At 37.5% G+C, this 21,431-nt stretch overlaps 1 protein-coding gene across 6 annotated transcripts in view; it reads right to left on the bottom strand.

The window, feature by feature from the left end:
* GRID2 (glutamate ionotropic receptor delta type subunit 2) overlaps positions 1-21,431 on the bottom strand; it is a 679,311-nt gene that overhangs the window by 519,495 nt on the left and 138,385 nt on the right. The gene's annotated exons all lie outside the window — the stretch shown is intronic.

Raw genomic sequence — 21,431 nt, 5'->3', positions numbered from 1 at the left:
TTATTACCATCCTAAAATTGTGGAATGGTTTATGTCTGTAGTCTGTCAGCTCCTCCAGCAAGATCTGATGCCTCTGAAGGTTTAAATTGCTCTCCAATTGACCCACTCATCTGTATGTAAACATGAATTATCTCACTGGAATATATACAAGATCAATAACAATAGAAATTGGACTTTATACATGCTTATCTCATCCCACAATTAAGCCTCAATTGTTCTACATGCCTGTAACAGTGCTTGATGCTGGCTCTGACAAGAAATATAAAACATAAGCCTAAGCCTGTGCTTAATTAAGAAATCCCTGCAGTCCAGAATGGATGGTTGCAGACTTATAAAATCACCACAAAAACTTATCAGTGCAGATGCAAAGGCTCATTGTTTCCATCTATAATGATTATGAGAGAAAAAGGATGAATGTCTTAACAAAAAAACAGACAATGAGAAAAAGCACATGCACATTGACAAACAAGTCAAGATAGGATGAGTAGAATTGTATGATCCTTTCAATAATACCACTTTTGTGGCATTTCCCAAAATGCTATTAGTGGAGCAGGACAGTGGTGAATGAAACATGAGAATTGACCATAAGTCAGGCAAAAATATTCTGCAATTTCACATCCCTGTTACTAACCTAGAAGTATCATTCCCCTGGAACCATTAATGAATTCCCCTTGGATTATTATATTGCAAAAAAAAAAAAAAGGAAGAAAACTATTTTTATGCATCAGTAAAGCCCACATTATCTACTTGTCTCTCAATAGCTTGTCTTTTCAAATGTGAGCTCAAACACAACCTAAACCTCATACACTAAAAAAACCAAACAGCAACAAGGAAAAAAAACCCAAACAAAATCAGCAAAAAGCCCCCTCCAAACTGTTCTGAGATTCATTTTTTTAAGTCCATATCCATCCACCTGTAGATTAAATTAAAGATACTATTTGATAATATACAATGATTCTTTAGAGCCTTCAGGAAGCAAAATTCTTGTTCTATCTAATCACAAATGGTGTTGGACAAGGTGATCTCAGGTTATCCTTTCAACTAAATTAGCTTTTGCTCTTTAATTCCAGAGTGAGAGATAGGAAGAGAGAAATGAAGAACATAGAGTGGTCAAATAGAATTCACTGAGTCAACAAATAAAAGCCCAAAAGCCGGCAATAAAAAGCAGAGTTTGGAGGAAAAAACCATGGAGCCATACAGCGGCTCATAGGGACTTGGTACTGAAAGTTCTGCTCAAGAACCCCAAAGAAAAGTTTGGGAACAAGTACAGGAAGCCCTGTGCAGCAAATATAGGTGTTTTCTGGCAATCCTCCAGGAGCACATGTGGGCATCCAGGAGCACATCTGCTCCTGAATGTCTGTAGAGCTGAGACATTATCTCTACAATGCTTTCTTTGGAACGAATTCTTGGCATAGCAACACATTGGTTTGATGCAGTAAAAAGTTTCTCCTTCCCAGTCGTGCCAATTTTAGCAGCATGACATGAACCTATGTCAGGACGTTGGACAGTTCCACCTTAGCAGAGGAAAGACACATTATTGGCATATTTTGAAAGTGGAGATAGAAGTATTATTAAGAACTTTTTATGGGTTGCGATTATATATTTCCTTTTACTGTCATTGCTGGAATCGAGTCATTTGGATGCCAATTACTCTATTCCTTCCCTTGCTTGAAAAAAACCCCTAGATCATACTTCTTTTGTCCCCTTCTCTGTCCTTGTAGGGAGAATATTGGGGCCATTTTCTGTTTCCATCAACTCTTTGTACCTTCAGATACCTATGTACCCTGTGCTGCCAGGTATGTGTGTACCAAGCTGAATGTGAAGTCTTCCTACAACCAGACAGAGCAATGAATGAAGTGATGAGATGAAAGCAAACAGCAGCTCCTTCCATGCAGGAGTAGCATGAGGCAAGAAGGTGTCATAAAATATGTCCCTCTCATCTAAAACTGTGGGACTGGGAGAATGAGGTAGCACAAAGTTGCCTGAAGTTACATTTACTGATAACCTGAATGTCAGTCACTCACAGCAAGTTGTCATACATCTCAAGCTTCGGGTTCAGTTCTTCCCCAGGGCTTTGGGGCTTATCTGTTACACGGATCTACAGCTAAAGCACTCCAGAACTACTCCTCAGATTGGAAGATCTCATCTCATACCTGTAAATTTGTTGAACTAGTCCAAAATAGGCGAACAAGAGTTTTGGACATTTCTGTAACTTCCCAGATACAAAATCACACCGTCGTGAACTGCAAGAACCAATGGGACAAAACCTACAACCACGGGGACAAACTATGAACTGCCTCCCGCTGGAGCCAACCTGCTGCATCAAAGCCAACAACCTGAATGCCATTTCCTCTCCTCTCCAGCCTAACATGGCCATTTTTCAATTTGGTCTATTAACACAGGCAGAGTAAAAAGCTGTGGAAATTACCTAAAGCACTACTGATGTACACTACATAGCTATATAATGTCCTTATATACATACCATTGCAAAGTGTTTGCTAAGCTTCCTGCTGGCTGTTATCTCACATTTTATGTATATACATCATGCAGTGTAAACACATACTCATATCTTGAGCAACAACTCATAAATAAAATATGCAACAAAAAATACAAGATATTATTCTGTGCGAAGATTATCTGGACAGCTTCAAAGATATGGTCTCTCTAGCTGCTATAGTTTTGGTTTTTTTAAATAAAGTTTCTTGTTTGCAGGGTTCTTGCTTGAGACCTTAGAGCATTTAGTTATAAAAGCGTTTCCAAATGATAAAATCTCCTGTAAAACTATATTTCTACCTAGACAATTTTTCACAGAGCTATGTGGTTAGAACTGAGCGGTGTAATCCCACAAGAAAAAACCTGTATCACAGAGTAAAGAGCCTAACAGTGGCTGCCTTGGAAAAAACCCCATGTAGGACTCTGCTGCTTATTTTAAACATGATTATGACATCCACTAATGCCATTTTATAAACCTAAGCTTCAGACTTGGAGTTATTTTTTAATTATAAATACAAAAACCCCTTTGCTCAAGGGTTTAACTATGTCTGCATGGTACCCTTCAGGCCTCTTGTACATTAAAATTAAAAATAAAAGAAAGGGACATTTAAAGCATCACTGTGCCTGTCAACCCTGGAGTAAAATTGCCACAATTGCTTTTTTTGCTGATTTAGCCCATGGATGCTCTTCCCAGGGCTCCCCTTGCTGTACAGGATTTGCTGGAGGATGTTATCACTTTTGTTTTGAAGTTACTTGGTGAAGCATCCTGCTATTCCTTCAGAATCCTGCATTACAATTTACACAAAAGAATTAGACACTGACTGCTTCATCTGAAAGCACTAGTTCATCACATAAAAAATTAAAAGCGTCAAATAGCATAACAGTCACAGAAATAAATTTGCTCTCCCTTGGTTTTTCTCTTCCTATTTTTAAATAGGTAATTGCACTGCATAGGCTGTAATAGTGCAATTTGCAGCAGGCCTTGGTAATTTGTTAGTAGAAAAAAAGACATTACACTGTGTGGTAACACCTTGGAAATACAAATATTCCTGAAAGAAAGAAAAAAAACCTAATGGGCAGAAATTATAACAGGCAATAAAAGATTAAGTAAGTTTCAAAAGAGACTAGTGACTTAGGAAGACAGCCACAGCCACAACTAGAGACAACTTTTACTGGAGTTTATTACTAATGTACCTACAGTAATAATGCTAATGATTGCTAGGAAGTGGCATGACACAGCAGCCCTAAAAGAAATCCCAATTTCATCTCCTCCCTCTCTATCTTAATCTGGACTTTAAAAGTGATGCTGAAAATCAGAATCTTATTAATAGAAAGACTAACTGAAAGAATTTAAAAGCCTGGCAGAAAAACTCCTTTGAATGTTTCTGCTCTAAAGCCAAACACTCAACTCCCTGCAACAGACAGGTGAACAGGGAGGCCTCTGAGTGCTTTCTTGGCATGTTGCCACTGACTGAACAGCAGCTGGTAATTAATAACCTTTACCTAAATAATTCATACAGGATTAAACTGGTCACCAACACTCCAGCTTGATGCTGTTGAAACCATTGTAATGTAGTTTTAAATCAGTGTTTTCAATGAAACCATCCACTGGCCAATTCTATGTGGGTATCTTACAAGAGGGAGGTAAGAGGTGCAAGGATATTTGATCTGGTGAGTCACAACAAAACTACCTCTATTTTTGTAATTCTTATGCCAAGAAAATTACAGAGTTAAGGACACTAAAACCTGTCTAAAAAGGAGAAGGTTAATGAAAAAAAAGTCAAGCTCCTGCACAATATACAGAACATCTTCATCAACTCCAGGTAAGTAATAATGAGTATATTCATAATTCTGACTTCCAAAAGGTAAAAGGTACATCAGAAGAACAAAAATAATAAAGAACATGTACCACTGTAAGAACAGGCAGTGGAGGAATCTTAGCGAACTTAATTGACTTAGGGTTAAGGTCAAAAATAATGGCTTAGACATTTTGACTACTTTCACATCCATGCTGTAACTTCACACCAAGAAAAGCTTGCCTGTCAGGACCACTTGAACAGAATTTTTAAAAAGTTAAAAATTTAGAGATAAGAAGAAAACAGTATAAGATGAATATTAGGTGCTAGTCAAACTATGAATTGGAATTAAGATGTAGAAACAGGCCTTCCTTGAAGAGGAAAGAATATACAGGTTTTCTCTGTGTGTGCAGCTCAGTACAAGGACACCAGCTTTGCTGACACAAAATTTTAAGAAAATAGTCTTACATCAACCACCATTGTTACAAGTAGCATAAAAAAGCCAACACTCAGGGAAGAAGCAAAGTAAAAACAGTACCTAGCATTGTTTTTTAAGTGAACTCTATTTTGGTAATAATAGCTCCACCAAACATGAAATGTACAATTACACACTACAGATAAATAACTGCTCTGGACCAACCTTCATTTGATTAAAGAGATGTTTCTTCCTAAGTTTGTACTTGGATTGAAAATTTTGCATATTTACTAACTGGTTGAAAATAATATCACCTTGCATCTCACTTGGAGGTTGCAGATCCTTGTGCTTGAGAGAATTGTCCCCTAAGTTGGGAATGATGTTGCAAAAGATATACACTAGCCATCAAAAATCCTGGAGTATTCCTGTCTCATCCTTTGTGGTATCTTTTGCAACACACAACCCACACATGTACAGACTGCTGTCTTAGAAGCCCAGATCCTGCAGGCAGACATTGAATTAGGACAGATAAATTTCACTGTCAAAACATTTATACACTGCCTTTTAATACAGGCCATTTTTTGTTCCTCCACTGAAAAGGTACACAGGGAAAATTACATCCCCTACCATTCCCAGGGGCAGAGAAATTAAGGAAAGCATTCAGCAGCATTAACTATGCCTTGGTAGCCTCTATTCATCCCTTTAGGTTTTGTTTCTCCTCCTGCAAACCTTTGAAATTAAATGAAGAGGCAACACAGCTGTAACTCCCTGCTGGTTTGTGGGTGTGTGGCAGTTCAGCACAGGTGAGCTTCTGACTGGTGCACTTGTTTAAGGCCCTGCAAGATTTCCCAATGAAGCCATTTCCAAGAATCCTATTATTACCCTACAGCCAATTAAATTACCACCTTCAGCACTGCTGAAGTTATCTTTCACCCTTGAAAACACTAAAAATGCAAATTAAATATACATTGTATTAACTGAATAAAACATGAAGCTCTCTTGCCCTCTTGCGATAATGCAGAGCAAGGAGCAAAAGGTGAATCAGGCAATAAACTTAGGCTTGGCTACCCTGTATTCAGAGTTTTAGTTGGAATAAACAGATCTAATTTGTTTATACAGCTGTTGAAAACAACCAGAACATGATGCCAGAGGAAGTGGATGAAAGCAGCAAAACAGATGCATGATGCTCAGGGATGTTTAATTCTTGCTGCTTACATAGAATACCCTTCTAGTGACAGCAATTATCATCCTCTGAAATCTCTCCTCCACCCTACCCCTGCCTTCTCCAATCCTTCAAAAACACTAATCTGAGAGGCACTCACAGGAGCTTCCAAAACTCTCCAATGGCAAGCGGTATTCTCTCAGTCTGGGGAAAATTTCTTTCTTCAACTTGGACATCTGTGTTTTGTTACCATAGCCTTGCTTTTTTGAGGGATTCTCATCACACCATGGGGATAGCCATTCAAAACAGCGCCACCACTGATGCTCTAAGTCAGAGAAGAAGGCTGGGCTCTGGCTGGCACAAAGAGAGACAGTGGGGAAAAAAAGAGCACTACCATTCCTAAAAGGACCTAAGTACAGAATACACTTCAATCATTTTCTGGAAACAATCTCACTCACCAAGGACAAATGCTTCCCAATCAGTAAAACTAAGTGAGCATAATTCAAGAATCCTAAAAGTTAGCCAAGGAAATAATTGCTAATATGCTGGTACTAATTTTTTTAAAAAAGATTGAAATAGTGGAGATTTTTCTGCAACACTAAAAGTGTTACTTCTGCAACAGTGAAGGAGGGTGACCTGATAACTACAGGACTCTCACAGCACTTTCAACCAGACAGAGAGAATAATGAAAAATTATAGACTCAGAACAGTTTATAATTGCTACCAGTGATTCTGAGAAACTGTGAAAGGCTGAGCTAAAGTGCAGGTACACTTACAGGGAAAAACATATTTTATAATATATTTTGGAAAATTCCAAAGTAAGTCTTTGTACAAACTGCTATTTACCTGGAGATGCAAGATTGCATGAAATGATAGCTAAGCATAGAACAGTTGCCAGGTAAGCTCACAAGACAGCTTGTCTGGAATGAAATCTGAGTTACTTATTCTGCAGAAAACAAAATGCTGAACAAACCCTCAAGTTGAACAGGAAGAGAACCAAGTAAAACACTAAACCAAAAGAAAGGAAAATTCCACTTTAAGGAACACTATGAAATTTTGTTCTGTTCCCTCCTAACCCTATTCTCCCATCTTCTCCAAACTACATAAAAAAAATAAGCAACAAGAAAATTAAACCATCATGTCCTAAGCATTGAAGGATTTTTTTCTATGTTCTCCTAAGATAATGGTGAAACTTCACCTCAGGCAGCCTGAAACTTCAGCAGCCTAAGCTCTACTTGCTTAGAAATTTGTTCGCAAATAGCAATTCTTAAGATTAGATCAGACATAGTTATTCCTATTTTAACTCGTATCCTAGCTTAACACAAATTTCTCTGGGTACAAAGTAACCTTCAACCCCCTTTGGCCCATTGTAAATATCTTGTCAGCAGTCCATATGACCAGAGCCCTGCAGATCGCGAATGAGGAGCTCTGCCGTAGGGAACCCAGCCAAGGACCACGCGCTCCTTCCAAATTTAGTGATGTCCAGAACACAGTCACCAGAAAGACAAAAACTGATCCAACTATTTCAAGAGGCAGCCTGGAAAGAGCAAAGGTAAACCTCAGAAAGCAGGCTATTTAAATATTCATGCTCCACATACTTCTATAATGACAGCTGAAATACAAAATTATATTATTAAATTATTTGAATCTGTTGATAAAGAAACAATTTCTGAAATAATCATACTGTGGGCTCTAAAAGATTTTACTGACAAGCTACCAGAAGGGGGTAAACGTTTCAAAGTTTATCATCCAAGTATAACAAAATCAGAGAATCATATTTTACTTTTCCAAAAGTTTGATATTTCCAAAAAGGCAATCTATTCTATCCAGATACATATTCCAGTTGCCAGATGTAATGACTCTGCATGTCAGACACATCTGCCAAGTGATTTTTATGCCAGGTAAAGCTTTGGGAAATATCCATTTCAAATGCTTAAGTTGCTGCTACATTGGTAGGTTTAACAGAAAAAAATTACTGATGCATTTGAAGACATCATCTTGTATAATCTTGTAGCCTTGGAAACAACAACAATTTAATCACCAGTTAATATTCCATATATATCTAGACACATCTCTACCCAAAACTATTTTTTTCTAACTATGGTACATTCTTTGCCATTAATGTGGTGCTGGTTATAAATATCAAGAATTTATACATATGGCTGATTTGAAGACAGATCTTCAGATTAGCTGAAATATTCAAATCTGTCTCTTTCATGCAATATCATTGTTCAGACTTTCTGCAAAGTCCAATAGAGTACAGGCATGGCTTTCTACTCAATTTCTATTTTGAAAGTGGGACCTAGAGAATTAAGTTTAAACCCTTCATACCTCTTTCTGTGATCTATACATCAATTAAAGGAGTACAACCCAATCCCATGGGAGTTAACTTTTCAACTCTTTTAATAGCATTTGAGGGTACTCAATAGAAATTGAGAGAGAAGAGGAAAATAAAAAAGAGATCCTGAATTAGTCAGGTGCATTGGATGAAAAATTTTTCAACTCATGACAAGCAGGTGCATTTCACATTTCTATAAAAGTTTTTTTTCATTTCCTTTTACAAAAGAGCCAGATAAACAAATACATTTTTAGACCTTGAGATGATATAATTTACTCTTGCTTGATAAATATTTACAGTTAAACTAAGTGTGGTTAATTTTGCATAAGTTCTGTGCGTCACAAGTGAGGCCCTCGGAGGCTGCAATTCTTTCTTTTCCAGACTCCAAAAAGAAAGATTCTTGCATACAAAAAAAATCCAAATTGTTTCTCTCTCCAGCTTTTCTGTATCCTTTATAGAACACAGCTCTCTCCAGGAGATAATTTTTTAGTACTAAATTCCTTTTGACTTAGTCAAAAAGCCTGTTAACCCCTCCAGTAAACACACACAGTCACCCCAAAAACTTCTAAACTTCTCCAAGTCTGTCAAGTCTGAACTGTAGTATGATTGTCAAGACTTACACTTATCTTTTGAAACCAAAATAGCCATCCTAATTCTCCTCAAGAAACAGAGCAATTTAAAAAGCTGAAGAAAGTAACAATTTGCTAGATAAGACAACTCACATTCACTCTGTAATCCTGCATCTGAGTGAAAAGTAGAGATCTCCTGAGATGCAGACATTTCACCAAAAAATGCATTAAAAGATCTCTTGCTTCAAGCTGGGATGTTTGCTCCTCAAAAATGTTCAAGTCCTTATATATAAACTTATATATAAGATATAAGTAATGTAAGTCTTGCAATGAAACCTGTATTGCTTCCCAAGTGGCTCCATATCACCAGAACCATTGAAAATCTGAGGAGGGTGCAGAGCAGGTGGTCTTCAAGCCATTTTTACTGTGATACAGACAATAAACACCTACATTTTTGTTTACTTGTCTTTCGCATCGTCCAGAAAAACCATTTAAAAAGTCACCGTGAACTTTTTGCATTTGTCCTTTGGATAGTTTATTAAAATCTCTAGTCTTAGCACCACAGCATTCTAACACGTCCACCAGTAATGTTTGGAAAGGCATGAACAAATCTTCAAACACTGCTTCCGTATTCTTCACTTTTTACCATCCCTCATTATCTCCCTACAACATCAGTGGCCAACTCCAGAGTTTGTCAATTTGTGAGAAATAAACCTTATCTGAAAACGTACAATACCAGTTTGTCTCATTTCCTACACTGTTTCTGTTGTTTTATGACCTTTCTTACATATTTTTGCATATTTCAACTACCTTTACTAATACTGCACACCCTTTTGCAATGTGAAGAACCTGAGCTTAAGTTTGAAATTAAGTCTGCTGAGAAGTGACACCCACCAAGATCTCAGCAGCAAGCAAATTTCACAGACAAAACACTACAGTAACCTAGCTTTATTAATGCTATTTTGTTTCTATCTTGAAAGCCCTGACTTTGAATAAAAATCACTGTAACAGACACACTGTTGAGCCTATGGATTTTTTTCCATGTAGTATTTTCCAGCTTGCACACAAGTGATCACACTCAAATTATCAGAAAGATTTGCTCAGCCTAACCCTTCCAAGCATTAGTAGCCATACTGATTTTCAGAGATAATTTAGAGCGAAGAATTTTTCATATTCATAAAGCTGGATAAAGACAAGTACTTTCATTCTCAATTCTTATATAAACATATTAAAAATGGCCAGATACAAATACTTGCAGATGCAAGCAATAACCATCCAGAAATAACCTGCAAGAACAAACTAAGCAAGGGGAGAAGAATGGAAGATATCATCCCTTAAAGAAAAGCTCAAGAACTTCTCTAGAAGCTGTTTGTGGAAGAAGGTACCATAGTTCAACAACGCAAGAATTCCCATGAAGGAAAACTACTCAAAATTCTGCTTTTCATTATCAAAGGAAATCACTCATCCACAGATACTTTGGAAATCACTTCGTTTTTTTTCATGCTGCAAAATAAATTACTTCTCCAGTTCAGATAACGAATCACAGAATATTCCAAGTTGGAAGGGATCCACAAGGATTATCAAGTCCAACTCCTGAAGCCAATGAATAGACAATGAGGAGGGTTCTACATGAGTTGGTCCCTGCATTAAACATTAATAGATATGAAAAATAAAAGGGGACAAACTTCCAAGTCACTATTTACTTCCAGTGATAGGAAGAAAAGTTAAGCCTTTCTCCTTAAATTCACTTCCCATTAATGCAAGAGGTGAGTAAAAGTTGGTTCACACAAAGTTTTTCTTCAGGAACACCTTTTGCAGTCCCAAAATAGGGTCTATAAAGGCACAAAGTGCACAAGCTGAAGGCACAGCACAAACACACAGGAAAACAGATTTCAAAATCCCAAATAACAAAAAAAAAGAAACATCTGGAATTTAAAACTCTCACACAGAAGATAGATGGGACCAACTCTTACAAGGTGACAATTTGTAAAGTAATAAATACTGTAGTATTAGTCTTATTATTTAGGTGGAAGTTACAGAAAATAACTTGAAGCTTAAAAACTTACACATTGATGTGTAACTAGTTTTAAGAATGCCCTTAATATTAAGAGTGCAGGAAGGACTGTAGCTTTCTCATGCTTTTGGAAGCCGCTGCTTTCAGCTGCCCATTTCCACTTTGAAAGGGTTGTTTTTCAAGGTGTACTCCTTACAAACATCACAGAACATGAACCTGTTGATAGGTTTGACCAAGGAATCATTTCTTTCAAAGCCATCCCAACAGCAGCAGCAACTGACATTGTGTTACAGAAGAAGGAAGTCCAAAACTCTTCTTTGGAGCATAGCTCATGTCAGAGCTGGAGCATCAGCAGTTGCCAAAGGAGGCTCCAGCTGCCATCTGTGCTACTCCAGAGTCTGTTCTGGCTAGGAATAGAAGGTGACCCTGCATATTCACCACCCATACTCCCTGGAGCTTCCAAAAGGAACATCCGCAAATACACAGAAACTTCTAACTTTCTTGTCAAGTTAGACTGCACATGAAATGAAGGTCTGAGCAGCAAAAAATAAAGATCACACAAAGAGAAGAAATATATGTCAACTGGCAAATATGTTACATATATCAATCTAGTGTCAAGACTTGACACAAAAGTTGAACTTAGAAAATCTTGAGATGTGATCTTGGCAAAACCAAATATATTTACAAAGTACATTTTGGAGTTTTGACACTAGTTATGCTCAAAGTCCAAGGAATCTCAGGATTACAGAATTTGCCAAAAACAAGTATGTTGAAACACATTGCTTTTCTTGCTAAGTTTATTGAAAGGAGTAACTGAGACAAGCCATAGCCAGCCCCATTTTTTATGTCCACAGCTGCTTTCCCCATGCAGAAACAAACTCCTGACAATTTTGATTCTATGGAGCACATAGAATCACCTGTCAAAATTAGTTTCTATGCAACTTCACCTGTGATGATTCAGAGCCAAAATCAAAAAAGTCTTACTGATCTAAAGGCTCAGCTGACAGAAGGTTTAAGTAGTACTTTGCATCAGTTATGACCACATTCTTCCTTATGACAAAAAAAAAAAAAACCCTTTCACAAAAAATTTCAATAATACAGTTTCAGGCATGAGTACTAAGCAAAGAAAAAGAAACCAAATCTAAGGGAAATTGTCCACAATAGAGAAGTACTGAAAAATAAAATTTTATGCTTAAAAAATCATTACTTGAGTGGGACTTACAGAGCCACTCAATAACTATGCATGGAGCTTTTCTGGATGCTGACCTTTCAAAAAGTTAATCCTCCAAATAATGAAATTCAATGAAAAAAAATCCCAACTGCAGAATTACTAGTGACTCAATATAATCCTGTTATCTGCTATTGGAAGGTATATTTAATGTAGTAAGAAAGAAGTAGTTGTAACTAGGAAAGAGTACAAAGAAAAGCCTATCCTTTCCCAAATAAAGGAAAATATTTTTCTCTACAGTTTTTTTCTTGATTTGCAACTGTTTGTTTGGGGCTTTCTTAATATAAAGATAAGGTAGAACAATACAATTTTTAATGCCAGGTTAACTAAGACATCAAAGAACGTTACTTAAACATTTTCTTAAGATAGTGCTTTTTTAAAAGAAGCTTGTTTTACACTCAGTTATTTCTATTCTAAATCAAGTCACTGTGTTTTGCTAACCCAACTGAGCTAGGTGCTGCTTGCTCCCATTTTATACAGCTATCTCTAGACTCTTTCCTGCTCTCACCACAGTAGGCACTTTGTACTCCATGGTGTGTGGAACTTAACAAGTTCAGCACACAGAAGAATACAATTTTGGCTCAGCATTTGATCCACCAGTGCCAAATTAAGAAGGAAAAACACATTTAAAGGCAAGCTAGCCAAATCAAACTTGCATTATGCCTTCATCTGTACCAATTTACCTCCTTTTCCTTTCTATCAGAAAATTAGGAATAGATAGGACCTCAGGAAGAAACTCAGATTTCATGTTTTAAATAAAACTAATGAGCCTTTTTGCAAATGTCTTGACAGGTCCCTATTTTACATCACCTCACTTTTCAGACTGCACCCATTAGAGAGAATGTCACCTGCTACAACATAGGCAACTTTTTTTTTTTTTTTTAACCTCCTGGTAAGTCTGAACACATTTGATTTTCTCAATACATTCACCTTATCTCTTCAGGAAACAAAGTTCTCATGCCCTTTTTCACTGAAATGGCATTTCAGAAGTGCAAAAGCCTCTCCTCCTAGGGCAGCTGGTGTTTTCAGTATTTGACAACTCACGATCATTTACTTTCAGCTCCTGGCACCCAGCATTGGAGAAAGCTGCTCCAACATCTGGCTGCACCTGGAACAGGGAGTTTGCGTTCCCCTCCCGTGCCCTTAGCAAGGGCTGGCTATCGCAGGGCTTGCCGCTGAGCCACAGCTTGCCACTAAAGACACATAATATTTCTGAAAAACAAAGTAGCTCCTTGCTGGCTTCCTCTCCTGCACCAGGTCACAAAGGGATGGGAGGAACATAAATTGTTTACCTGTAACATGAAACTGCAATTTCTGAGTACAGCTCTCTGCTACTCTGACGATCAAGCCCTGTACATCATAATGCTCTTGTTGTGAAACGTAGTGTCAGAAGACAAATTTCTGCAGGCTTTTACTTATTTAGCTGTGCTTTGTGGCCTGGCACTCTGGAAGATTCATTGTCATTCCAAACTTTTTTCCAGATGTCACAAGGCACAGCCATGACCTGCAGCCACATTTTATGCTCTTAGCAATACCAGAGGAGCTACAGCCACCTGGCACATTTGGACAACCAGAGGTGCAGGATGTGAAAATGCTGCAAAGATCTACAAGTTCGTGGAGAAAATAAGCCCTTAAAGTAAACAAAATAATGAATACCAGCTGCCAAAGAAAATCAAGTCACTGATTCGGGATTGCTTAAGTATATCCCTGCTCAGGAAAGCCTTTAAGCAGGTGCTTAATTTCCACATCAAGTTAAGCCCCATGTGTTAATTCTTTATACCCTTACATAAAGATTCCAAGCCCAAACTCCCATTCGTGTGTCAGCAGAACACGAAAGGCTCTGCAAGACTCCCATTTCTATTCCAGGCTCATAGTAAATGCTTTTTAACTACCATCAACACTACCTGTTTCATTTGTCCTCTGCTAGTGCTGCACTTGGTGTGGAATCCTTCAGAGTGGCTTGGCTCACTTCAATATTCTTTCAGACTACACAATGAAGAACTTGAAAAGATTGGATTTCGAGGAGAAAAACAAGTTTCAGAAAAGCCTGTAATCACAGGAGCTAAAGGTCCAATGATAGCCAAAACGAATGAGCATTAAAATCCTACAGCAGCCATTCCTTCAAAAAAATAACACAAAAGGTTAGGTTATGGTTTTCCAATATGATTAGTGTTTTAATAAAACTGTTCCTAGTTTCTACATCTGTCCTTATAACTGCACTGTTTTGCCCAGGTAATTTTTCATTAATTGATATTTAGTCAAAATTACTTGGTAGTACACAATAGAAAGGGTCTAAGTAACAGGGAACCAAGCTAAAATAGAATTAATTTTCCCATCTAAGAGAATGACCTCCATAATTCACTTCAGGCTTCACCTCCAGAGTTGTCATGGCTCATTTCCTCATTACCAAAATTAGATTTTAAAACACCACTATCCTCCATAAAGTACACTTTGTCTCTGGTTATACAGAGAGAGAGAGAGAGAGAGAGGAGAGTACGTTTAAAATTATTTGAAGCACGCAAATACCCAATTGCCTCAAATGCAGACTGGTCTACTTAAGAATACAGTGACCAAAGAGCTGACAGGGTATAACAAAATCAGCTTGCAGATGAAATAAAATATTTTTGAGAAGAGAATTAAGAAGTGCAAGGAAGGCTCAAAGGGGAGAATTAAATTGAGAAATTAATTGAAATTAATTAACTCTACTGACTTTTAGACAAGCACTGAAATACATAGATGCAGCAAATAACAATCTGTGAGGAATTGGATCCCTATTTGTATGGTGAAACAAGGACCAGATGACTTTCACTGAATTCACAGAATTTAGCCAGGAGAAATAAAAGCAAAATCTCCAGTTAAGATTATGAGAGGACTCAGGAGGACTCCGTACAGCAGCAAGGAGCTGAATGCAGCAGTTCATTGCTCGGTAGTAGCCACAACCTGCTGCAAGCTTGCAGGCTGTGAGGCCTGTCTGGGAATATACATGTCTGGTTGGACAGAGATGATTGACTGCTCCAGTGATTTTAGTGGACATTGCTTCACAAAAAAGATGAGAAGGAAATCCAGATAGTGTGTCCGTTGCTTATTTAAGGAGATTACTTTAGGGGACTGATAGCTCAGGGTGATAGTTAAATAATTGGCATCGAGGAAGATGAAGCATCTCTCATTTACTTTGTCTCTATGCCTCGGTTTGTTAAAATACCCCAAAAACCTCCAGGCACAGTGGCTTTAAACGTTTAAACATACTACTGATATTGTTTAATCACATCACAATCTGCATAGCTCTCTTAAAAGTAAACCCCTAGCAGTGTGTCAGAGTACATTAACACAGCAGACTGAAGCTCCGTGCTTAATGTATGAAAACACATATTGGGCACTTGTGAACTGCAAGTGGAAACATGTCTATTGCAAAATCAGAAATGATCCCATCTAGATTTAAAGTGTAAGTACTGCAGAATAGCAGCCTGTCCAGCTTCTCCTACAGTAATGTGATAAAACCGCTCTACACCTCACCATCAAAAGGCATCACACTTGTCGAGGGGCTATTTATTAATTTATTTGATCCACCTTTTTAAAAAGGGTTAGAGGTTAATAGTCTCACAGTCACATGCTTTTCAAACAACAGTCTGGGAAAGAAATTGAAGCCTATTAAAAGTCCTGCCTGTCACTTGAAAGTGGAAGCTCTGATAAAAGAATGTCAAAATCTGCCATAAAAATTAAGTCGAGCCAAACTTTGGCAACTGAAAATGGCAAATGGCATCAGCATTAGGAAAATCACTCCTGCTGTTTTCAAGTCATGGGAAAGCAGGGGAAGGTGGAGGGGAACACTCCAGAGAGGTAGTGGTGGGTAATGCAAATGCAAAAGCACCAAAGTCCTTGGTGCTTCACAGACACCTCACACAAACACCTTCAGTCACAGCGCCGCATTTGAATGCTGCAGTGCAGCCAAGTGTAACGGGGGATGTTACCGGGACTCCTGGCCACCTGAAGAAAAGTGGTTTCCATAGAAACACCAGCATTCTTTCCTTAAACTACAACAAACATGCAGCATTCCTAAAGTGTGCATCCAGCAGGGCTTAGGTGCTCTGGGAGACAAAGTGGATAACAGCACCTAAAGGACACCAGATCCTCCCTAGCCTGGAATAAGGCTCTTGCCTCCCCTCTTGGGCTCAGCAATTTGGAAAGCCTACTGCAGAAAAGGCTCTTCAATCACCACAATATCTATAGCTTAATTGCTCACTTGGTTTAAACTAGCCTGGAAAAAGCCATTCCTGACAGGCTGAGTTTTTTTTTTTTAATTTCTCTTTTTTTATGTGGATTTGGGGGGAATTTTTTGAGCTGAGCAGAAATTATTTTAATCTTCTAGTATCTGAAAGTCTAGTGCAGTCCACAGCTGCCAGAGTTTGCTTTCAAACTGAAAACAAAGATAATAGAAGCAGTCTTACAATAGAAGAAAACATTATTACAGAAAGAGTTTGCAACTAGAAAACATTGGGGCTCAAAACCCAGAGGCTGCAAAGTGATGGAAGTCTTGCAGTTACTGCATCAGCTGTACCACTGCGAGGCCTTTTTGAGAATAAATCTGACCTCCTTTTTACAGCCTCCAGTATGTTCTGAATAGATTACTTCCAGGCAAAGGAAGGTCACGAGATCTGTGACACAGTTGCTGAAAACGTGTTAAATGTGCATCCTACTCATCCTAAACAAAACCTCCACTACACGTCCCTTTTCTACTTCCATCAGTGCTCACTCCCACCTAATATTTTCCTATGCAACCACTGCCTTCCCAACTGTCAGGCTGTTATAAACCAGGGTATCAAGATCTTGTTTCTTAAGCTGTCAGCACTTGGACTCCCACAGTCCATTTATGCAGATTACAGATTTTGTGGGGTTAGGAAGACTTAAATGAGAGCTAAGGGAGAAGGCTCCTGACCCAACACCTCTTGAACAAAGAGAAGTGCTGCAACTTCTGGTACATTATGAGAAAGCACAGAGGACAGGTAATTCAAAAAATCTCCTATCGTATTATCTGAAGTACTCATGATAAAAGCAATTTGCAATTGCAAACACTTCCGACCGTTTCTGCTTTTACAAAAGAGTTTTATATCATTACTGAAATGCTTCTCCTCCTCTTCTTCCTTGAGTTTTTCTAGCTCAGAACCTACTTGATGTTTTCTTCCTCCTCAGTATATCTTTTCACATCAAAATCCATTCTATCAGGAAATAAAAAAGCATAATGGAAATGAAATAGAGGGGCAGTGAAGAAGTTGAACCCTGTAAAGGCTTAATCTCAAATCAAACATGTACTGGTTAATAAAGAGCACAAGGAAGGCTGAGAAATATCAAAAAAGAAGTGACACAAAGTGAAAGAAAGTTTAGCAGTCCATGAAATCTGTGTATTTAAACAGATTTTTACAGTGATCAGAGAAATGGGAAAGGACAATCTTATTACACTCATCAAGTCCCAAAGGCCAAAGCAGATGTATCCATCAGGTTGTAATTTTTGACCATAAAACTTTGCTTGAATAAAATCCTGCATGTGACCTTCATACATATTGCTGCCCTACAAACCTCTGTTGCTCTACAGCTGAATCCCATTTAGTTATGACTCACTGCCTTATTTACTTCACTGATCACAATAAGCTTTCAAAAGCCATTACGAGGGCTTGAGTTGGTGTCTGTAAGCATACTCTGGTGACTACCCTGAATGACAAAAAGGTTGGGTTAGAAAAAAAAAAAGGAAAAATAAGCCTCACACATTTGTGATTGCAATAGGAAAACATGTTCAACAAAGTTAATTTCAAATGGCTTCAGTCCAACCTATTTGTCAGGTAACCTATGGAACATTGGATTATTATAGAATTACCATTCAAGATAAGTAAAACATGATATTGTCAAAAGAAGATAAAAAAAGAGTTAAGAGAAAGGAGTAAGATTAAAAAAAACTCCAGCTCTACAAGAAAATAACATGTTGGCCATGAGGTTAAAACATTCCCAATGGATCTCTGAGGACAACACACATCTTTGGCTGAGCTCTGACTACTTTCCAGATGCTGTGGATGCCTCAAGCAGTGCAAACTCCTGCAGAGTTTGCTCCATAACTCTTGGTGTGCAAGTGGAAACGGCAGCACGAAAGCTGAGGAAATGTGCTGCTCAAGGACATGTATCAGCACAAGCCAAAGCATTACATCTGGTCCAAGCTACCAAAGCCACCTCCCTTCCCCTGCCACAAAAATGCAAAGGCCATCACACATTTTCCATCAGCCATTCAGCTGATGGTTGTACTACTAATTTTAAATTAGGGACTGGAGTAAACAGCAGGCTCTGAACCATAAAATTAAAGCTTTAATTATTAGTGTATTGAAGTAAGCACCAGCATAACAAAATTAAGAGAAAGATAAGAGAATAGAGTGATTTTCTGACAAATGAGAAAATAAATGTTGTATTCATTTCAACCAAATTTCCTAGTGAAAGAAAAAAAGAGTTCACTGAAAAGAAATAGAGATGTCTTTTATATATATATACCAACAATAACTACAGTTTAAGGATATGTAGAACTCAAACCCTTTTGAAGGCCTGTCCCACCCCTATTTAAATACTGCTGTAAATTGGAGTCTCACTGGAAAGGAAATAAAGATTATACTAATATATATTATTAGCACCAGTATGGATCTGGGTCATAATTCCTTGTTTCATAGTGCCAAATCACTGCCTAGCTGCCATACAGTACCTGACTATCCCTACTTTTTTTAATGTCTATATACAAAGAAAACTTAAGTTTCTGCTTTTTCTTTGTGGTACCCAACGTGGGCACAGCACAAAAAATCCAAATCACAATATTCTCCCTCTCTCAATCACACAAGCACACAAATATTTTGAGACACCGCACAGAAGAGTACCATAAATATTGTGAGGCATTTTTTATTGAAGAAAGAAGGAAAGAGAGAAGCAACTTGCCATGTTGGACATTTCCACGGGTGTCACTGTGGCAAATCTCAGTGACTGGGCTGCAGCTTCCACAAGGGTATGGGATGCAGCACACTTGCTGCTGGCCCTTTCTGTGGCCAACAGAAGGGAAGACTAATTTTCCTAACTTAAAGAACTTCACCTCCTGTTTCCGTGCACTAGAACATAAATGATCCCTGAGGGCACTTCCAGTGATATTATGGGGCATGTCATTCACAGGTCTTCTAGGATAAAACCACTCAGCTTTGCTATAGTATCATCTCCCCGCATAAGAGCTGTTAAAGAGATGCTCTAAGGTACAAGTGGAAGACATTTAAGGGCACTGTAATAATTTATAAAAACAGAATCAGAGGGAAGAACACAGTACTGTACAGCTGGCAATCCTCTCAAATTATTTATCTTTACATCCCAAAATCATTATGAAGTGACTGAGTATTCCTGTTTACATTGTTTGGGAGTTACTTGCCAATCTCAATAATAAAGTTAAATAAAAGATTTTATGCAGGTTGTCCATTACTGCATCATTACGAAAATAACTCTGTACTTATTTCATGACATCTTCGCTCATGACTTGTTGGATTTCTGAAATTCACAGTCCTAGGCAAATTCTTTATCCTTCTCTATTGACTGAAAAAGGCAGTTGAATGACAAATTTAGACCAATTTTAAGCTGTTATTATTAATCTAATGCTTTAATCCAGCATTTTACCAAGCATTAAAAGTTGGGTATTTTAAAGGCTCTTCTGCAGTTTATACAATGAGAAAAACCTCAAAACTTTAAAAAACTCCAGATATTGCGGCATAAAACAAAGCAAACTTCAAGCAGTTTATATAAATATAATTAAAACAAGCAAATGGTAAATTTTAAATGAATAGTATATTTTTTGAACATTTAGGCTGTGCTTGATAGGAGAGGCCGCAGACCTCAGACTCAGTGGTGTTATGATTCCAAGGAAAGGGACATGCTTGCATGAAGAAGGCAAGCTTGAGAATACTGAACGTCACACACTGAAAAATATGAGATTTGGTCTTGTTCTAGTATTTCTTTAACAAATAAAAGACCAGAACATCCTGAATGTTTAAATGAACACTTTTTCCCTGGTGTTTAGTTCAATGCTTTTATGCTAAGCATTTGTCCCAGTTATAAACCATGTCAATATGCCACTTTTGCCAATATGTGGCAGAAGTTAGAGTGGTCTCCCCTTCCCTGCTACTAACATGTAGAAGAAACAATTAAGAATAGGGGATGAGTGATATAGAAATACAGAGAAGAGGAGAAAGGCAAGACACTGGTGCAAAGTAATTCAATTATTACACTGGAACTTCTGCCTGTGCTCACTTAAAACAAAACATATTGACTGTGGTAAAATATTTTTACAAGCAAAATTTCATCAATACATACATGAAAAAGATTAAAACCTTTGGAATAATCCAAGTGATGAACAAACAAAATACAGGGCCCTTAAAAAATAGGGAATATGCTATTTCCTAGACATGTAGCTGTATTTGACCATGCATTTACAAGAAAGAGTTTTTACTGGAAAATATTGAACTCATCAATATCATAGCAGACCTTTCACTCGTCCACCAGATGGTAATGAAATTTATGTCAAATTTCCTCCATCCACATTTCAAATGTTGACTATACTTACAACAACAACACACACAACTTTTGCATACAATAATAATTGAATATTGAAATATTGGATTATTAACTCCTTTGATAGTTAATTCCTAGTTTCTCTAAGTCACAAATAAGATACTTAAAACAAAATTTTGTATAAAGTTAGTAACTACTCCACCACAATGATACAGGAAATAGATAACTAAGTTTGAGATAATTAATGCTAAGTACAGAGCATCAGCTAGCATTAGCCATCCCAGATTTTAAAAAAAAGCTCAAATACCAACAATGTAGAAGGCATCTTAAAAAGGCTGAGTTCAGTCATTTTCCTCTCTGAATTCTAAAAGTACCCAGTAGTTCCCGTTTCTGTGTTATCCTTTTCAGATGGAAAGAGACAAAATTGATTCTAATTGGAATACTCTCAAAATCATGTCTTTTATTGCTTCAGCCATATCAAGCAGAGACTGCAATGCTTCTCATTACACAGATCTAGCTACTTGCAAAATTTAACAGCACAAAAAAATATTAAATTACTAAATTCTCAAAAATTAAGAATGTCATTGGTAAAAAAACCCAAAACAAGCATTAAAGATTTTTTCATTAGCATTGCCTTGACAATAATCCATTGATCCCAAACCTATGATTTCACGAATATTGGAACAACTAATTGCATATTTCCCTTAAATCTCAAGTATCTATACAGAGCTAAAACATCATCAAAATTTAGTTTAGTTGTTAAGAAAAGTTTAGTAATATAACTGAAATAAATAACTTGGCATCTCAGAGAGAAGTTACTGTTCCAGAACAGCAAAGAAATAACAAATGCT

Source organism: Zonotrichia albicollis, chromosome 5, assembly GCF_047830755.1.
Source record: "Zonotrichia albicollis isolate bZonAlb1 chromosome 5, bZonAlb1.hap1, whole genome shotgun sequence".
Classification (NCBI taxonomy): Eukaryota; Metazoa; Chordata; class Aves; order Passeriformes; family Passerellidae; genus Zonotrichia; species Zonotrichia albicollis.
The sequence above is the reverse complement of the archived record's forward strand: the minus strand, read 5'-3'. Positions and strand labels throughout refer to the sequence as shown.